Here is a 21,082-nt window from a genome sequence, read left to right on the forward strand (position 1 = left end):
CAAGACCCTGCCGGGAGTTATTTATCAAGTATCCGTTATTATCAGTACTGATCAAGTACACATGGTTATGCCTGTCAATGAGACACTTTCCAGTATCCAGGAGGTCAGTCTTTCCAGGATACCTCATGTGCCTCTCAATGCATTGTCTTTTCTTGTTTAAATCTATAAAAAAAAAGTTTAGGTCTAATATATACTTTAATTACAAAAATACTATGGAGAGAAGCTTATCTTTTTAAGCTGTGCCCTACCTCCTATAATAAATACAGGCTGACAGAGTCAATGATCATTTTTATTCCATTCATGTGTGTGGGTGTGAGTGTGTGTGCTTCAAGGAGAGATAGTGAGAGTGTGAAAGCCCTTTTTAGAGAAAGCATCTCAGGCTGCTGAAGGAGAATGATGCCTGACAAGCATTTCTTTTATTGAATAATCCAGTTTACAAATGCTTCCAGACAGACCGAAGGGACTTGACTGGGTTAAAAATATGACAACCACAATCAAAGCCCAGATGGAAAGTGTGCTGTGAATCACAAAGATAGGGACGAGAAGGTTTCTCCTCAATGAACTCAGCTATTTTAGTAGATCCCCTGGTCTAGATATATAACCATTCTCTTTATAGCAAAATCCCATTCAGGAAAAAAGGAGAGGGTTGAATTGCTCTAAGTACTTTGCAAGATCTGCTTCTTGTGCATGTTTGGAAGATTCTGAAGCACTGCAGCCTGGGTGCAGACTGACAGCTGAAAGTAAATCAAGAGAGCAGTTGGGGAAAAGGCATTTGAGCAGCCAACTTGCCTGTTTCAGAGATCCTTACAGGGAATATAGGCATGCTGGGGCATTTTTGTCTTAGCAATTACTACTGAGATTCGCCATTGCAGCAATCCATGGGGATTCACTGAAAAGGTTAATGGCATCTATCAGATTTACAGGGTACAACAAGGAAGTTGGCACATTCCCCCGGTGCAAGGTGTAATGTCACCTGTGTGGGCTGAGCAGTCCACATTCATTACCATTCATTGGCCAAACAGCCTGGGTCTTAACCAGCCTTGGAATGTAATCCATCAAGAGTTGAGCATTCATTGCAAGAAAAGTAGCAGGGGAGATTCGAAGAGAGAAGACAACAGAACTGGAATATTGTGCTACCAGCTGATGGACCTTCCGAGAAAGTTGAGATCAGTGCCTGCAATGAAAAGTTGAGACAGTGTCAGACTAAGGTGAAAATAAATATCCAGACCCTGTAAAGCAACTCTTTTAAAAATAACTTCATTAACACCCCCACAGGCATCCTACTATAGCTCTGTGTAAAGCTGTTGTTTCTCATCCACTCGTTCTTACACAGAGTTTTCAAAAAGCTGTTCAGATTTGTGTAAATATGTGACTATAATTGGCTTTCCAATTTCACAGCTTATCAAAGGCAGAGAGAGGGGCTCACCGACATTTCAAAGACAATAAGCACATTTGAAGCAATGGTCTATGATTCTCCCCAATGTTTTTAACCCGCGATTGGAGAAACAGATGGTTAGATTTTCTAGGAAGCTTAAAACAGAAGCTGAGCTAATACAAAACTGCTCAGCTATCAGACGGGGCAAATCCATTCTGTCGCCTTTTTTTTTCTCCAAATCACAACCCATCAGAGGAAGGATTTAGCTTCACAAAAAGATATTTACCAGGAAGCTTTCTGCAAAAGAGAAAGGCATGCTTTGTTAAACCAGATGCATTTTATTTTTCCTAGAACCAAGATTTATGAAAGCAGTATGCTCATATTTCTCCATATACAGTAATTGGAACTCATTATGCTAATTGTATTTCCATTATCACTAATTAACAATCAGAGTGACCTGGCCCACAGTCTAATTTGTCTTTAATCTGTTTTTGTATAGGGAGTTTTACCCTGTAATTTCAAGGTGATAATTCTATTCAGTGCAACTTTATGAATTGCAGAAGATAATAGTTTGGATGCTCGATGCTATCCCCTTACAACTGTTTGGGGTAAAATGGGGAAGCAAATGAGTATACCTGCATGTGCCCTCTCACTGGTGAAATAGATGCTTAACCTGTGACCTCGTAAGAGTATCCTTCACAATTCTTCCTCAGATCGAACGCCCAGTCAAAGTAATGGGACTGTTGCCCATACTCAAACTCCAGCTCTCAATTTAAAATATGTGGGACTTAGTCTAAGAATCAGTTGACATTTGCTGTCATCCAGAAGGAAAATGAGTGTTTCAAGTACCTTCTAATGATTAATTAACACCTTATAAATATTTCCGTGTGACAAACCTCTTATAGAGAGAAAAATGACAAGTTTGGATCATCAAGAAATTTACTTCTCCTAAAAATGAGATATTGAGGGAAGAGATGAGATACATTCATGATATTCTCTCTCTGAAGACATGTTTATTATTTATCAGGTGAGTTTATAGCAGTGGGATTGTATAGGGAAAAGGGAGCTGGATTTGGAGCTCAAGGTTCTGAATTCAAGTCCAATTCCAATGCTTAATAGAAAGCACTGCTCTCTCTGAATTTTTGTTTTCTCCTCTTTAAAATTGAGATAATGCATTTGAAGTGAATCATTGAGAAAGCATCCAGAAGTGGTTCAGTGAGAACTTTAGAATTAGACTGACTTCAAATTCGGACTTCACCCCTTATTAGCTAGTGGCCTTAGGAAAAGCCTCGGTTTCCTAGATATATTTAAAAATGGGCATAAAAATAGTTCCTTTGTCATAGAGCTGTTTTCAGATTAAACTAATAGAGATTAATGTGTATAAAATGCTTTGCCCATTGCCTGGCACATGGTAAGCATGTGACAAAGGCTAGCTCTGATGTGGGAAGAGTGTGACAATGCTTGGCAAATAAGAAAAATTCTACAGGGATGAGATTGTGACAACCGCCAGTCAGTAAGATGGGTTGTTTCTTTCTGGAGATTGACATGAAGATTGTCACCCTGACTCATTGTGAAAAAACGACTTCTGCTGGGACGGACTGAAAATCGTATTGGGAGAGAGAGGGATGAAGAGAAAACACTAAAAAAACCTCACATGAGAAATTAATTTTAGGAAATATACCTCCACCTGTCCTAAGAAATCTTGGAAATTTCAGATTCACCTTCTCATATGCTGACTTGTAATCTGCATAAGCAATATCCCAAATGGCCTCTAGTCCTGTGGGTTCCCCAGGTATATCTTCTTAGCCTGATTAACCTGGTTTCCCTTTCTGTGTCTTTCAGAGTACCATCACAGTCAGCAACTTTGAGGTCTTTTTGAAAGAAAGGCGCTCTTCTATGATATCCTGCTCCCACTGCTACCCAGCCCTCTGCCAACACTTGAGAACCCATTGGATCGCCATGCCTCTTCTTCCATGCGTTCCACAGAATGCAGAGAGTATTCATGTTCTCAGGAATCTGGTTTCTTAGTTTGACCTCTTCTGCTTGACAGAGAGATTTTTCTGAATCCTAGGGTCAGATACAATTGTAGCTCTATCTCATACCCTGTTTCACACAGTCACAAAAAATGTACTTGTCCATGGCATAAATCACAGGATATCACCTAATCAACAAAACAATCTTAATCAATGCTTCACCGTCTGGCTTTCCATAACAATTCCAACTCCCCGTTGACGTTTTCCATCTTCCCTTCTGTTAGACCAGATGGTGCACGTTCTAGCCTCTTTATTATCTTTTTCTGACCATAACACTCTGTCCAAAGATCTTTGTAGGAAATCCCCCATGCTGTCGGCAGCAGTTGCCCTGTCCTGCCTGTTAAACATCGAGATGTTTCAGGCAGTCTTGCTAATGACTATCCTTTTCTAAACCTGAGCTTTCTTCCAAAGTCTTGGACTAGTCCATAATTATTCAATAACACAACCACTTCGGTCTTCATACTTCATGTGAACTTTCTTCTTCGAGTAAAAGCAGAATCCAAATGGAGTCTTTCCCATATGGCCTGAAACTCTCTCACAAGGAGAGTTTGCAATCAGCATCCACCAATAATCGCAATGTCTTCTTTCCCGTTATGTTAAGAAAGGGAAAGTAATCATCACCCTTCTATGCTGAAGAAGCTGGACCAGTACATTTTTCTCACATACAACATCGTAGCTTAGTTATATTAATCTTCCTAGACAGCTGTCTTCCACGTATCTTTCTGTATGAACCATAATGCACATTAAAAAAAACTTGAAATAGCTGACAGATGTGAACATTGGTGACACTATGGCTTGAAAAGAAGACAAATGAAAGTCAAATAAATCTGTTGATCATTTTAAACAGTGATCATCAAACCTATCCTTTTCCTGTTGTGTGTTGATGTGTGTGTGTGTGTGTGTGAGCGTGTGTGAAACTATCAGCACCAAGCTCATTCCAAGATACTGATATCCTCTTTATAGAAATCACTTTAAAAATCATATCCTCAAACAAGCTGGCTTTCTGGACTTTATTCTGGTCTCTCCAAAACACAAATTCACATAATACTATCAGTAGGAAATATAATAGATACATCGAGTCGAAAGAAAGCATCGGTATCTAAATTCCAAAGAATGTGCATCAGTCACTGAGTGGAGAGATATGCTAACTTGGCACCATTTTTCTGTGGTATCTGACAGAACTGAAAACCATAGAGAGATTTTATCACAAAGGATTTTCAATTTGTTGTTTAGGAAGATAGATCTGCGAGTATCCTCTTTATCCCTAATGACTAGAGAATGTAAATAATCTCGTGATAACCATATTTCATGTAAATTTTATCTCTGGATGAGGTAGATTTCCTTCTAGGCAATTTCTTTTATCTTTTTTCTCTGACCAGCAAGAACAGTACATGCTTGGTGCCCTGGTTAAAATGGAGCCCAGTAAACTCAAAACTGTGCTCATTGTGGATCATCTTACCATTAGGACACATCAGCTACATTGTCTTACCACAACAGTGTCTCTCATATTTCCATGCTGACTACATGTAAAGGACTTCCTAGAACACACATAATCCATGTCTGAATCTTAAAACATCTTCCAAATCACAAACAAAAAATATGATCATTAGGCTATTGGTAAAGCTTCCCATTTTCCACTTACCTGTATGACCATAACTCAGTTATCTAAGGAAAAATAACAACCAGGGTTTTTCTTTTTTTCCTCTCTAGAAATTTAGGCCAATACTGTAAAATGCAAATTTTACCCCAAGCACTATATCAATAGAGGCTAATGTGGTTAACTTCTTCCCTGAGCCTTAGCGAAGACTTTACATAATTCTTACTTTGCTGGTGAGGTTTCTAGGATTGGGGGCACTTTTAGCTCCTCCTTTTCTATTCAAGAGGAGGAATGGAAATGTTTCATTCTGCAATTGTTGAGTGTAATACTGTTCTCCATTTGCATACTGTCTGATGATTTGTGTGTGGGGGCAGCCAAAAGCTCTCAGAATCATTTCCCTATAAAACCATTTCCTTGCTGATAAGGAAATTCCCATAAGCATGGCTGAGGAAAATGGGTCAGACTGGATTTCTGAAACTGTTTAAGGAAACATCTTCCAGATTGAGCAGTACACTTAAGGCTTTAATAAAGCATCTAAGGGGCTCAGGTTTTCCTTAAGCATGCACCAGGAAAACTCCAAAGGTCTCCCGTTTCTCCTGTTCTCCCCAATATCTGAACAAGGCCTTCATCTTACACACACTCTGTGCTCTTGCACCTAATTACAATAGGAGATCTTTCAAGGGAAAGATCTGTCCTTCTTTATTTTCCAGACACCACAAAGTGTTATTAGATATCATCTCTCTCTTTTTTTTAATTACAGATTTTTTTTTATGCTTCTTTCAGTGTCATTCTTACTCCAAGTAGAATGCAAAATTTAGTTAATTAATTTAGCCGAGACTTCAAAAGGTCTTTAAATACAGTGTCCTGGGTGTTTTATAATTCCAGATCTTTTTTATTTATTTATTTATTCTTTTAAGATTTTATTTTTTCCTTTTTCTCCCCAAAGCCCCCCAGTACATAGTTGTATATTCTTCGTTGTGGGTCCTTCCAGTTGTGGCATGTGGGACGCTAACTCAGCGTGGTTTGATGAGCAGCGCCATATCAGCACCAACGAAACACTGGGCCGCCTGCAGCGGAGCGCGCAAACTTAACCACTCGGCCATGGGGCCAGCCTCGATTCCAGATCTTTTATACTTTTTATGATTTCGTTCTTACCCAAAGTAGAAAGCAAAACTGACCAAAGTAATTTAGCCAGGACCTCTATTGTTGCAAATCCTGCAGACAGTCCTCGTGTTCTACTTAATACATTCCTTTGGAGTCCTATTTCTTGGTAAGATTTTCCCCCCTCTGTCATGCGCACTGCCTATAAAACAAGAGCCCTTTTCGAAATTTGAAAACAGGAGGAATGTTAGGGTCTCCCGTGTGAATCTCATGGAATGGTGTGTGATGCGTTTCTGACAAGGATGGTTGATTTCAACTCCATTCAAGATTAGTTGCAGCTAACTTATTTCTGCCTACTGAATGTAGATATTCATTTCATTCTGTCATTCGTTCATCCATTCACTAATTTTATATTTATGAAATAAGTCTCTATGTGACCATCCTTTTTTAGGCTCGTAGGAAATGGGCTGATTAAGATACAGTTACTAACCCCAAGGGACACATAGTTCAGATGAAGAGACCACATCTAAATGACTAAATATAAGTTTATGAGAGCAGAGACTTTGTCACTCTCAATAAACTGCTATCATAATGCCTAAAAGGGCCTGGCACATCACAAGTGTTTGGTGAACATTGTTGAATAAACCAATGACTAATGGAGCATAATAATGGCAGAGGCTTAGTCTATTTCTTCACTCTTACATCCCTAGTACCTAGAACAGTGCCTGGTCTATAAAGGCAATTCAATAAATATTTAGCACTAGCAATGCGACTAGCTGGTGGCTGGTATATGATGACGATAATAATGATAAATAATGAGAAAATACATCGGGATTTACATGTCTGAAAAATACAATTTAATCTTCATAGCAATCCTACGAGGTAAAAACTATCACTACCCCCATTTTCAGATGAGGAAAAGTTAAGTAACTCGTACAAGTCACACGGCTAGTGTTTATGGAGCCAAGATTTGAAAGCAAATGGTCTGCTTCAAAAACACACCCTCTGAAATGCTTTGCTATCCTGCCCACTGCGTGTTTGCTCAATTGACTTTGATTCAACTGCAGCCAGACTTTTGAAAGCCTTGAATAACAGACTAAATGGTCTAAAAGATACTCCCTGTTTTTTCCCTATTATTACGGATCCTGCTACTCATATTTCTCTAACACTTCGCAGATTTAACATAGATTACTCCATGGAATCCTCACTTCTTGAATGTTTCTGAGACATATTGTAGAAGGATGACTCTATCTGTGATTTGTAAGAGATATCAAAAAAGGAAAGAACTAAAAACAGGAAAACAAGTAAGAGCCTGGAGAAATAGTTTGGTATTAGGGACTTCCCTGAACCGAGGTGATAGGAGTTAAATAATGTGTTCAATCACAAAGACTGTCTAGCTATGGACAGTAAAGGAGAGAGAGGTCATGCCAACGGTTTAAGCACTGCTGACTAACGGACTAGAGGTACTAGAGGGAAATTTTAAAATTGTCCCAGAAGATACAGTTTAGGGACACACAGTAAAAGTACAGTTTTTTAAATGTTGGCTCAAAAGCAGGATTCAGCAAACTACAATCCATGGCCCAGATCAGGCCCATCACTTATTTTTGTAAATAAAGTTTTATTGGAACACAGCAACATCCATTGGTTTACGTATTGTCCGTGGCTTCTCTTCAGTTACAACAGTAGTGTTTAGTAGTTGCAATAGAGATCATATGACCCACAAGTCTCCAGTATTATCCCTGCCCAAAAGTAATGGTTGAATTCTAACGGACTGATAGAAATACTATATTGGATTCCATGTGCCCGTCCTTGATCTGCTTTTGAAAGTGTGCACGTATGTTTCTAAATGTTCAATTAATTAATCAATGTTGCTGAACTCTGAAACTGAGATGCACACTTTCAAAGCAAATCCCCTCATATATAAATTATGCATACATCAACCTAACCTAGGCAGGGTCCCCAGGCACCCACCTATGGTTGAATCAATTTAGTTCATTACAGCTCAAAAATATTGAACACTGTTCTTATGGTTAAGTGGGCAAAATTGGCAAAAGTGGTAGTTGAGGAGAGAAAATAAAGTCATAGCAATAACCTCACTGGGATGTTGAAGTGACCAGAGCAAGGAATGCCACCAAATTGAGCCCATTTTCCTTCTGCTACCACATTCTCAGGTTTCTTCTCCTCTTTCCTCTTGGACCTAACCCTAAGGTCACCTTTAAGTTCCTCTTCCTCCCCTGAATGAGGAGGGGTGAAAAAAACACTTACATTCTGGCTCTTTTTTATCACTTCCTGGGTGATCCAAATTATTTTGCTTCCCTGATGTTAGTTGCTTTTTCTGTTGTGTGGTAGTAATTTCCTACAAGTTGAACAGCTGGAGGATGCCTGTGTTATCTCCAGAGATCATTTCCAAGTCTAAGATCTCCATTTCTAAGGCTCTAACCTTATCTTGATGCCTCACCACTGACTTTTTTTGAAAAGTTATATGTGCATTAATACTTTATGGAGTGGGTTGAATGTGTCCCCCTGAAAATATTTGAGGGATGTGATGATATTTGGACTAAGAGTCTTTGCAGGTGTAATTAAACTAAAGATCTTGAGATGAGATCACACTAGATGAGAGTGGACTCAATTCAATAACGATGTCCACATAAACGGCAGGAAAGGAGAAGACACCGGCAGACCCGGGGGAGAAGAAGGCCACGTGAAGACAGAAGCAGAGATTGAAGTGATGTGTCTATAAGCCACGAAACATTAACTGGAAGCTAGAGGCATGGAACAGATTCTCCCCAGAGCCTGTAAAAGGAACCAACCTCGTTAATCCCTTGATTTTTCTCCTTCCGGCCTCCAAAATTGTGAAAGAATACATTTCTGTTGCTTTAAACCACCAAGTTTGTGGTAATTTGTTACAGCAGCCCTGGGAAATTAATACACCTTATTAAATAATTCTGGTTTTCTAATTCTCTGTGCCACTAAAAATGGAACATTGTTAACTACTTTATTTTTGCCTGCCTTATAGATTGCTATAATATTTTGGGGTTATATGCTAAGTAATAAGTCACAGGTCTTAAAGAAACACTATTTTTCCCAAAGGATCCTTTTTTTTCCTAAAATGTGAGTTCTGCATTTTCCAGAAAATATGTTTTCTTAGCTGAAAATATCTTTTGGAAAAAACATCCCAAAGCTTCTGTTAGAAGCTTTTAGACCTACCTGCCAAAAAATTTGCTGTGGACCAAGACATGACTGTTTTTCAAAATCCCATTCTAGTGTATTAAGCAAATACTTACTTTCCAAAACAGACAATTAATGTCATGTGCTTTGTTTCTGGACTCCAAAAACAATTGATTCATGTGTTAGGACAATTTTTCCCCTTGGAATTAGGGTTTTAAAATAAGGTGTCTTCCTTCCGAAAAAGAGGCTAACTGACTTTATTTTGGAATTTAAAATGCCCAGTATTTATGGATGTTAACTCACATTTATTAGCAAGATTTCATCAATTATGTAACGGATTGCTAAATGTCATTCTTGTGCTTTACTCTCAAAGTAACTACATGCTATATGCTTAGGAAAATATCATATAATTATAAAGTAATTCTATGTTCTAGTAGATTACTTAGTAATTATACTTAATACTGTAGTCCCAATAGTGATTACTATGAAAGCTCATTATAAAAGGCAGAAATAGTCACATATGTATTCTTAATTACATCTGCCACAATAGAAGTTAATGGTAATTGAAGTGATTTATAGTTATTATGGTAACTCAGTTAAAAGTATATACTAGTAGCGATAACCAACCATCAAAAGAAGAAAGTGTCAAATTAGTGTTAGAAAACTTAAAGGAAAGCCACCCTTGATCTAATTCTGTTTGATTTTCTTTACCCAGGAAATACTTCCACTGTTCTTTTCCTACGAACGTCATCTTTATCTCCCCAGCACCTAGGACAGTACTTGGCTTCTGGAAGTACTCCATAAATGTGTACTAAATAAATGAATAAATAACTTGCAATATTTACTTCGATCCATCTAAAATTAGATGATGAGATCCATCTAAAATTATTTGTAAGTGGATTGTGAGATTCTAAATGGATGCTCTTAATGTTTGAGGGTCATTTATCCCTCTGAGAATATGATGTGAAAGTTCCCGCCCTTCCTCAGTGAAGTGTATGTAAACACATAGTTTTGCAAACATTTGTAGTATATTCAAGGTCCCCCTGAAGCCCATTCGTGGAACTTGAGTTAAGAATGGCTCCAGGCAAGAGCAGCATTTTATGAACCTTGCAATCTACCTCCAGGGGCTTGGGGCTATGTACACACCCAAAGAAAGTGATGATAAATTACCTTCCTAGTTTTTCCCTTCTCTGTTTAAAAAAAGTATGTGGAAAATTAAATCATGATTTCAGTCATATTTTATCTTCCTTCACATTCACTTTTAAACTGTCCAGCATAGAAAATTATACAAAATCTATCCTTTTCAAAGGAGAAGACAAACAGCACATATTTCTAAAAACAAATATATATTCCATTTAAATAAAAGTGTGGGATGAAAAATTTGTAGTTCACAGGAGATATTTGGCCCCATTGCTGAAACGTTGTTCATTATACATTCCTAAACACAGATACCAGTAAGATGTTGCTAGTGGTAAGCCATCACTCAAAATGATGGGAGTACTTCAGTGCCCATGGTCTACACAGTCCGGGGTCAGAGATTGGGTGGACCCTGGAAGTGCCAGACAGAGGCAATGCCCTTGATAGACTTACTATCTCACCAAAGAAGCAATGACAAGGCTCAGGAGCTATCACATGAGAATATCAAAGGGCACAGTCATAAATGCTACTGAATCCAGAGCAGAGGCATGTTGAGGGTGGGAGTAGTTGGTCAGCTTCAGAGTCAAGGTGGCAAAGAACTACAATCTACTTTACATTATTCAGCTTTGTTTCAATGTAGACAGAAGTGTGTGAATATGGACAGGAATGAAATGATTAGTATGAAGGTCCATGCTAATCATACGTACATACATCATAATATGTATGTATGATTAATATGAGATCTGAGTTACAAAAGACTAAGAGAAAAATCTAAGAGGATAAGATACTGGCTTCGGGAGACCTGAAAATCTTATATATTTTGAAATTACAATGAGGATTCGAATACCTGAGAACTCAAAGCATTTCTCATGACTTTTCCCCTACATCTTGGCATATGGCTGGGATGTGGCCTAACCCAGAGTTCTGAGAGAGTTAACCTAGAGCAACAGAACACACCTGTCATGTTATTCATTACATCAACAGGGGATTTATTCCCAGTCCCCATTCCTCAGCGGTACAGAACACTTCCTGCATCTTTCCTAATCTACATAATCACTTGTCAAGATGAGTGATTTCTATCCACTTGTCAATGTTGCTGTTTTTTAACATTACCTAAGAAATTGGTTTAACATATTCTAACTGATGTACTTTGCTATGTAACGGGATACCATGGATAGATATATTTGATAGTCATTTCTCCCTCCCCCCACTCCCCAGATGAAATGAGCTCTCCATAAAATGAGGTGAATTTCCCTGGAGAATTAAATTCATTACATTCTTGCCTCACAGATATGGGTGATCCCTGGATATGCCGATATTCCAACACAAACTCTTTCATCATACAGAGGAAACTTATTCTGAGAGGGGAAGAGAAGTCTGTTCGCCTTGATGGGTGTGCTGCTTAAAATGTCTCTTCATCCCAAAGAAGAATATTTTATAAAGCCCTTGAGCTACAAAATACCAAAAAATTAGAGAAAATAGTTGATATGAGCCAATGTTCTTTAAAATGTCTATGGCCATCTCTTGGCCCAGTGGTGAATCATAAGACTCTGAGCTTAAAAGTCAAATCCAAAGTTACCTTCTTAGCATTTGACAATGACAGAGGTTTATGAGTTATAGTTATAAACTCCTATTAGAAGTGGAATTGTAGACCAAGTCCGAATATATTTCTCTTCCTTCTGTTTTTTATTATTATATTGGAAGTCCTAAGCCTGGGGTTTTTTTGTTTGTTTTAGTTCTAATTTCATATTCTGATATACTCAGAGCAAATTCCCAAGGGCTTGAAGAATACATGCAAATTTTTTTTTTTAAGATTTTATTTTTCTGCTTTCTCCCCAATGCCCCCCGGTACATAGTTGTATATTTTTAGATGTGGATCCTTCTAGTTGTGGCATGTGGGATGCTGCCTCAGTATGGCTTGATGAGCGGTGCCATGTCCATGCCCAGGATCCGAACCTGCAAAACCCTGGGCCGCCACAGCAGAGCACGTGAAATTAAGCACTCGGCCACGGGGCCAGCCCCCATGTAAAATACGTTTTAAGAAGTATTTAAAAAAAAGCAAACTGTCTCCTTCCAGGGGAAAAACATCACCCAGTATAATCAACCCTTCTTCACTTTCTGCTCACCCAAGATATAGTCAACACTTTCTTCCAATCACAGCCTTTTCCTGCCCCTGCTACAAGTCCACTGATACTTGAAAAAGAATCTAGAGAGATTCTGTCAAGATGGTGGCATAAGCAGACTCTGAACTCATCTCCTCCCATGAACACAACCAGGTTACTACTTTTGGAAAAATTACCCTGGATAGAAAACTGAAAACTGGATAAAAAGAACCCCCACAACAAGGGACAGTCCTGACTAAGTCAGAAGAGGAAGAAATTCTTGCTGGAGAGAAAGAAAGCCACCTTCAGGAGCAGCGGAGTTTCTCAGCCAGCATGGCAGGAGCCACCCTAAGGTACTCAGCCCTCCCTGGAGAAATGAGGTCAGGAGTGGGGCCGATACTGCTCTAAGCATCCTTCAGACTCAGCATAACAGAGACAAGGGTCTTACTATCTGGCTTTGCTGGCTATTAACTGCAGCGACTATATCCCCAGAAAAGCTATCGGACAAAAGCCAAAAAGACCTGGGTTTTAAAGGGCCCACACACAAACTCACCTGTCTCAACAACCTAAAATCACCAGAGAGAAGGCTGGCGGTCCTTTGGTGTAGAGATTCACCTGGTGGGTTCTGGGGACATCTTGGTGAGAGGAGGGGCCTCTCTGGAGACTGAGACATTGGTGGGGGCCATTGTTCTGACTTGGTCCAGGTGTGCTGACACAGATGCAGGTGGATACCATTAAGGTTCTTCCCCTGGCCTGTTTGCCCAGGGGTCTGTCACACCCACCAGAGTGCAGATTTAATCCAGTTCAGCCAGGGCAGGCAGCACCCCTAGGGACCAGCCCCACCCAACAGCAAGCCTTCGGCCTACTTGTCAGCCTGCATTGACTGGGTGACTTGATCCTCTACAGGCAGGTGAGTGTGTCCACCTCTGTGGGGCAGGGCCTGTATGAGGACCAGGGGAACTGTGGGGGCATTGGTGGAGAGGAGGAGGCCTCTGCAGTGGGGCATCAGGGTATGCTCCAGGGGGTTGGGAAGTGTGCTCGGACCAAGATTGTGTTGATGGTGTGTGTGGTCCTGTCGGGGGTGAGGCTTATCAGCAGCAGAAGACCTGTACTTCACAAATAGCCATACAAAGGATCAGCGCCACCTTCGAAAGCCTGAAACAATTCAGTGCTCCTGTGCCTAGGGCCAGCCCCACTCAGCTGCACTCCTAAGAGAACTAACAATAGCCTTATAGGTCTGAGGCCTGTCGCAACTGTAAGCCCTTGAGCCTAGCAACCAGCTACACTGGGTACTAACCCAATTAAGAGGAAACCTGAAACAGGAATGGGCTGTTAGACCTTGTAGCCAATGGTGCTGAGGCTTCTCAAACTGGATTTACAAACATCTGGCCAGGGAAGGAAAGACTATACTCCCTGGGTACTGCTTTAAGAGCAACCCTGCCACAGCAGAAGGACACAAGTAGCCCACAAAGGGGTCACTCCTGGACCTTCTGGACTGGTGATGAGAGGGAAACACACCACTGGGCTTCAAAAGGCATCCATACATAAGGCCACTTCTCCAAGATCAGGAGACATAGCCAACTCACCTAATACATAGAAAGAAGCATGGAGAAAGAGGCATAATGAGGAGACAGAGGAATACATTCCACCAAGGGAACAGGACAAAACCCCATAAAAAGGGCTAAATGAAACAGAAATAAACCACCTACCCAACAAAGAGTTCAAACAAAATCTCATAAGGTTTTCACAGATATTGGGAGAAGACTGGATGAACACAGTGAGTTCATCAACAAAGAACTGGAAAATATAAAAAAGAACCAATCAGAAATGAAAAATAAAATACTGGAAATGAAAAATTCACTAGAGGGACTCAATAGCAGAGTAGAGGATACAGAAGAACAGTTCAGCGAACTAGATGAAAGGCTAGAGGAAACAACCCAAGCTGAACAGAAAAAAGAATTAGACAGAATGAGAACAGTCTAAGGGAACTCTGGGATAATATAAAGCATACTAACATTCATATTATAGGTGTCCCAGAAGGAGAAGAGAGAGACAAAGGGGCAGAAAACTTATTTGAAGAAATAATAGCTGAAAATTTTCCTAACCTAAGGAAGCAAACAGACATCCAAGTACAGGAAGCACAGAGAGCCCCAAACAAGATACGCCCAAAGAGGCCCATACCAAGACACATTATAATTAAATGTCCAAAATTAAAGATAAAGAGAGAATCCTAAAAGCAGCAAGAGAAAGGCCACAAGTGACATATAGGGGGAAGCCCATCAGGCTATCGGTGGACTTCTTAGCCAAAACCCTACAGCTGAGAAGAGAATGGTATGATGTATTTAAAGTACTAAAAGGAAAAAACCTACAGCCAAGAATACTCTATCCATCAAGGTTGTCATTCAGAATGTAAGGAGAGATAAAGAGCTTCCCAGAGAAGCAAAAATTAAAGGAGTTTATCAGCAAGAAACCAGTTCTACAAGAAATGTTGAAGGGACTTATTTAAGTGGGAAAGTGATGAACACAAATAGGGATAAAAAATTATCAAAAATAAAACAGGCAATAAAATCACTGGTAAAAGTAAAAATGTAGTAAAGGTAGCAGATCAACCATCTGTGAAGATAATACGAAGGTTAAAAGACAAAAGTACCAAAATTACCTAATTCCAGGATAAGAGGGTAATGAATAGACACACACAAAACAAGAGATTAAATATGATTTCAAAAACATAAAATGTGGGAGGAGGGGAGTGAAAAAGTAGAGCTTTTAGAAAGAGACCAAGCTAAAGAGTCTATCAACTTGATATAGACTGTTATATACATAGAATATCATATAGGATCCTCATGGTAATCACAAATCAGAAACCTATAATAAGTAAGCAAATAAGTAAGACAAAAGAAATCAAACACATTACTAAAGAAAGTCATCAAACCACAAGGGAAAAGAGCAAGAGAAAAAGAAAGGAACAGAGAAGAACTACTAAAACACATAGAAAAAAAAGGAACAAAATGGCAGTAAATACATATTTATCAATAGCTACTTTAAATGTCAATGGACTAAATACTCCATTCAAAAGGCATAGGGTGGCCATGTGGATAAAAAAAACCAAGAGTCATATATATGTTGCATACAAGAGACACACTTCAGACCTAAAGACATTCTCAAACTGAAAGTGAAGAGATGGAAAAAATATTCCATGCAAATGGCAAAGAAAAGAAAGCAGGGATAACAATACTTATATCAGACAAAACAGATTTTAAAACAAAAACTGTAGCAAGAGACAAAGAAGGGCACTACATAATGATAAATGGAACAATCCAACAAGAAGATATAACATTTGTAAATATCTACACACCTAACATACGAGCACCTAAATATATAAAGCAATTATTAACAGACATAAAAGGAGAAATAGACAGTAACACAATAATAGTATGGGACTTTAACACTCCACTTACACCAATGGATAGATCATCCAAACAGAAGATCAGTAAGGAAACACTGACCTTAAGTGACACATTTGACCAGGTGGACTTGGTGGATATATATAGAACATTCCATCCAAAAACCACAGAATGCACATTCTTTTCAAATGCACATGGAACATTCTCCAGGATTCATCACATATTAGGCCACAAAACAAGTTTCAATAAATTTAAGAAGATTGAAATAATACCATGCATCTTTTCTGACCACAAAGGTGCGAAACTAGAAATTAACTACAGGAAAAAAACCAGAAAAGCCACAAGAATGTGGAGATTGAACAAAATGCTGCTGAACAAAGATTGGGTCAGTGAAGAAATCAAAGGAGAAATCAAAAAATTCCTGGAGACAAATGAAAATGAAAATACGACATGCCAAAATCTATGGGATACAGCAAAAGCAGTTCTAAGAGTGAAATTTATAGCAATTCAGGCCCACCTCAACAAAGAATAAAAATCCCAAATAAACAATCTAACAGTGCATGTAAAGGTATTGGAAAAAGAAGGACAAACAATGCCCAAAATCAGCAGAAGTAAGGAAATAATAAAAATCAGAGCAGAAATAAATGAAATAGAGACTAAAAAAGCAATAGAAAAAATTAATGAAACCAAGAGCTAAATCTTTGAAAATATAAACAAAATTGACAAACTCTTAGCTAGACTCACCAAGAAAAAAAGAGAGAAAGCTCAAATAAATAAAATCAGAAATGAAAGAGGAGAAATTACAATGGACACCTAAGTCAGAAATACAAAAGATAGTAAGAGAATACGATGAAAAGCTATACGCCAACAAATTGGATAATCTAGAAGAAATGGACGAACTCTTAGAAACATATAACCTTCCAAAACTGGACCAAGAAGAAATAGAGAATTTGAATAGACCAATCACCAGTAAGGAGATCAAAACAGCAATCAAAAACCTCCCAAAAAATAAAAGACCTGAACCAGATAGCTTCCCTGGTGAATTTTACCAAACATTCAAAGAAGACTTAATACCTATCCTTCTCAAACTCTTCCAAAGAATTGAAGAGGAAGGGTTCCTTCCTAAGTCAATCTACGAAGCCAACATTATCCTGATACCAAAACCAGACAAGGACAACACAAAAAAAGAAAATTACAGGCCAATATCACTGATGAACATAGATGCAAAAATCCTCAACAAAATACTAGCAAATCAAATACAACAATACATTAAAAAGATCATACATCATGATCAATTGGATTTCATTCCAGGGATGCAGGGATGCTGCAACATCTGCAAATCTATCATGATACATCACATTAAGAAAACGAAGAATAAAAATCACATGATCATCTCAATAGATGCAGAGAAAGCATTTGACAAGGTACAGCATCCATTTATGATAAAAACTCTAAATAAAATGGGTATAGAAAAAAAAATGGGTATAGAAGGAAAATACCTCAACATAATAAAGGCCATACATGACAAACACGCAGCAAATATCATTCTCAACAGAGAAAAACTGAAAGCTATCCCTCTAAGAACAGGAACCAGACAAGGATGCCCACTGTCACCACTCTTATATAACATAGTATTGGAAGTCCTAGCCAGAGCAATCAGGCAAGGAAAAGAAATAAAAGGGATCTATATTGGAAAAGAAGTGAAACTGTCTCTCTTTGCAGATGACATGATTTTATATATAGAAAACCCTAAAGAAGCCACTAAAAACTCTTAGAAATAATAAATGAATACAGTCAAGTCACAGGATGCAAAATCGACGTACAAAAATCGGTTGCATTTCTATACATTAATAATGAAGTAGCAGAAAGAGAAATTAAGGATACAATCCCATTTACAATTGCAACAAAAAGAATAAAATACCTAAGAATAAACTTAACCAAGGAGGTGAAAGATCTGTACACAGAAAACTATAAAACATTGTTGAAAGAAATTGAAGAAGACACAAAGAAATGGAAAGATATTCCATGATCTTGAATTGGAAGAATTAACACAGTTAAAATGTCCATACTTCCTAAAGCAATGTATAGATTCTATGCAATCCCTATCAAAGTTCCAACAACAGTTTTCACAGAAATAGAACAAAGAATCCTAAAATTTATATGGAACAACAAAAGACCCCAAATAGCGAAAGGATTCCTGAGAAAAAAGAACAAAGTTGGAGGTATCACACTCCCTGATTCCAAAATACACTACAAAGCCATAATAACCAAAACAGCATGGTACTGGCACAAAAACAGACACAACAGATCATTGGAACAGAATCGAGAGCCCAGAAATAAACCCACACATTTATGGACAGCTAATATTCTACAAGGGAGCCAAGAGCATACGATGGAGAAAGAAGAGTCTCTTCAGTAAATGGTGTTGGGAAAACTGGACAGCCACATGCAAAAGAATGAAAGTAAACCACTACCTTACACCACGCACAGAAATCAACTCAAAATGGATTAAAGACTTGAATGTAAGACCCAAAACCATTAAAATATTTCTAGAACCATAGAAAGTTCTAGAAGTAAACATAGGCAGTGTGCTCTTTGACATCGGTCTTAGCAGCGTATTTTTAAGTACCATGTCTGATTGGGCAAGGGAAACAGATGAAAAAATGAACAAATGGGACTACATCAAACTAAAAATATTCTGCACAGCAAAGGAAACCATCAACAAAACAAAAAGACAACCTAACAATTGGGAGAAGATATTTGCAAACCATATATCAGATAAGGGGTTAATATCCAAAACATACAAAGAACTCATGCATCTCAACAACAAAAAACCAACAACCCAATTTAAAAATGGGCAAAAGGTCTGAAGAGAGATTTCTCCAAAGAAGATGTACGGATGGCCAACAGGCATATGAAAAGATGCTGAACATCATTAGCTATCAGGGAAATGCAAATCAAAACTACAATGAGGTATCACCTCACTCTGGTCAGAATGGCTATAATTAATAAGATGGGAAACAAGTATTAGAGAGGATGTGGAGAGACGGGAACCCTCGTACACTGCTGGTGGGAGTGCAAACTAGTGCAGCCACTATGGAAAGCAGTACGGAGAATCCTCAGAAAATTAAGAATAGATCTACCATATATAATCCAGCTATCCCACAGCTGAGCATCTAGCCAAAGAACTTGAAAACACAAATGCATAAAGATACATGCACCCCTATGTTCATTGCAGTATTATTCACAATAGCCAAGACTTGGAAGCAACCTAGGTGCCCATCAAGGGACAAATGGATAAAGAAGATGTGGTTTATACACACAATGGACTACTACTCAGCCATAAGAAATGGTGAAATCCAGCCATTTGTGACAACATGGATGGACCTTGAGAGTATCATGCCAAGTGAAATAAGTCAGAGGGAGAAAGTCAAATACTGTATGATCTCACTCCTGAGTAGAAGATAAAAACAACGACCAACAAACACATAGCAACGGAGACTGGATTGGTGGTTACCATAGAGGAAGGGAGGAGGGGGCAGGGAAAGATGGGTGATTAGGCTCATGTGTGAGGTGATGGATTATAATTAGTTTTTGGGTGGTGAACATGATGTATCTACACAGAATTCAAAATATATTACTATGTACATCCGAAAGCTATATAATGTTATAATCCAATGTTACTGCAATAAAATAAAAAAAATAAAATAGAAAGAAAGAAAGAAAGAAAGAAAGAGAGAGAGAGAGAAACAAAGAAACAAAGAAAGAATCTAGAGAAAACGTGCAAGTGGTTCCTCCTGTTTTACTCAGTATAAATCAGATTTTTGAGTTTTGGTCACTTCTGGATAGTCAGATAGTATTTTCTAAAACGGACTCAGAGAGCTGCATTTGAGTTTTAGGTGGATGAAAAAGATTTCTGTCTTTTTTTAGGTTAAAAATTGTTGTAAAGTTAAAGTGGATGTTTCATTTAAAAAAATTTTTTTTTCTCATTCTCCCTTGACCCAACATTTACCACTAAAGTCATTTACACAGCGGTAGAAGTTTCCTGAATGCAATTATTCAATAAATGCTCATTAGCACTTAGTTAGTGTCAGGCTGAGTCCTGGGCCCCCGAGAAGGAGCAGGGACATAATAGAGAGGGCAGAGTCTGAGGAGGGCGAAAACTTCTGAATGACGAGACTAGCGCAGCCACATGCCCTGAAAAACCCATGGTCTTGGTTTCCAAGGTCAAAGTAGACACAAATTCTTGAGGCACGTTTGTCAAAGTAGACGTCGTAGATGAAACGCCTTTGTTGCATGCCTTCCTTTATCTGAGAAAGTCTACATCAATATGCACATGGCTTTGTCACTTAACTATTTTTTAACTTTAAATAGGTGACACTTTCACGTGATTCCAAATTAAAACAAAATGTATAAAAAAGTATTTAATCAAATGCTGCCCTTCCACCCAATCAATCCCATGCCTCCCTATCCATCCAAAGTACGCTGCCCTCCTCCACGGCGTTATTGTACATCTTTTAGAGCTTCTTGAAGCGTACACAAATAAGTACAAATATATCTGTAGTTTTTCTACCTCCGTCTTTTTTTTTTACAGAAAAATTAGCATTTATACATATTGTTCTACTGTTTTCACTTAATAAATCTTGAAATCTTTTTATGCTGGTACATAGAGACAATTGCTTCATTCTTTCTTAAAGCAGCATTATATGTCGTTATATGGACTGCACCACAAATAATATTTACCCACGCCCTATTGATGGACTTTTAGAGTTTGTGTGTGTGTGTGTGTGAGTGTGTGAGGAAGACTGGCCTTGAGCTAACATCTATTGCCAGTTCTCTTCTTTTTGCTTGAGGAAGATTGCTGCTGAGCTAACATCTGTGACAATCTTCCTCTCTTTTGTACATGGGATGCTGCCACAGCATGGCTTGATGAGTGGTGTGCAGGTCGATGCCTTGGATCTGAACCTGCAAACCCTGACAAATGCCAAAGTGGAGCACGTGAGTTTAAACACTATGCCACTGGGCCAGCCCCTAGAATTTTTTTTAGTCTTGCTGTCAAAAACACCACTGAAATGAATGAACTTGTGCATATGTCATTTCTTATGTATGTAAGTATATCTGTAGATTCCCACAAATGAAATTTCTGTGTCAGTGGGTGTATTCAT

Source organism: Equus quagga, chromosome 5 (genome assembly GCF_021613505.1).
Source record: "Equus quagga isolate Etosha38 chromosome 5, UCLA_HA_Equagga_1.0, whole genome shotgun sequence".
In the NCBI taxonomy this organism is placed as follows: Eukaryota; Metazoa; Chordata; class Mammalia; order Perissodactyla; family Equidae; genus Equus; species Equus quagga.